The following is an 877-nucleotide window of genomic DNA, read 5'->3' on the forward strand; positions in this document are numbered from 1 at the left end:
GTATATTCTATTGCCCTACACCAACCCTACCCCTAAACCTACCCCTCACAGGAGACTTTGTGCATTTTTAGATATCCAAAAAACTTAATTCTGTGTGATTTATTAGCTTGTTTACGCGTGGGACCTCAATTTAGATCCCCACCGTGACACGAGTCCCCATGAGTCTGTGTGTATTCAGGTTTAGTTCACCCAAAAATTTAAATTAGCCCATAAATTACTCACCCTCAAGTCATCCTAGGTGTATATGACTTTCTTCTTTCAGACAAATCCAGTCGGAGTTATATCAAAAATGTTCTTTGATCTTTCAAGCTGTTTCATGGCACTCAACGGGTGTTGCATGCATCAGTCCAAAAGAAGTTAAATAAAAAGCGCCCATCCATTAAAAACAGTGTCTAACATGGCTCCGGGGGGTGAACAAAGGCCTCCTGTAGCGAATCGATGTGTTTTTGTAAGAAAAATATCCATATTCAAAAAGTAATAATCCCTTTAATGTAGCTTGCGCCAACAGTTGTACACGGAAGCAGCTCCGGGAGCATGACGTATGAGTTCAGCGCTGCGCATGCGCCGGTGAGTCTCGTGAAAACCAACATTTGTTAACAGGAGCAAAGGAAGCAATGTTTCCTTACTTTAGCAAAGGAAAACCAGTCTCCTCTTCGAAATCCTCCGACATTCTTCTTTACAAATCCTCGTTTTGTACTTCTAATTAGTGACCGTTGTTTTGTTTTGATCTCTCCGCTGTGCTTCCGCGTTCATCACTTCTGAGCGGCGCCTGCGGAAAGCCGACCTCATACGTCATGCTCCCGGAGCTGCTTCTGTGTACAACTGTTGGGGCAAGCTACATTAAAGTGATTATTACGTTTTGAATATGGATATTTTT

At 42.5% G+C, this 877-nt stretch overlaps 1 protein-coding gene across 1 annotated transcript in view; it reads right to left on the bottom strand.

Annotated features, from left to right (window-relative positions):
- LOC107568158 (thrombospondin type-1 domain-containing protein 4) overlaps positions 1 to 877 on the bottom strand; it is a 44,165-nt gene that overhangs the window by 15,935 nt on the left and 27,353 nt on the right. The window lies entirely within an intron of this gene.

The sequence above is a fragment of the Sinocyclocheilus grahami genome, unplaced genomic scaffold (assembly GCF_001515645.1).
Source record: "Sinocyclocheilus grahami isolate Dianchi unplaced genomic scaffold, SAMN03320097.WGS_v1.1 scaffold1222.1, whole genome shotgun sequence".
NCBI lineage: Eukaryota > Metazoa > Chordata > Actinopteri > Cypriniformes > Cyprinidae > Sinocyclocheilus > Sinocyclocheilus grahami.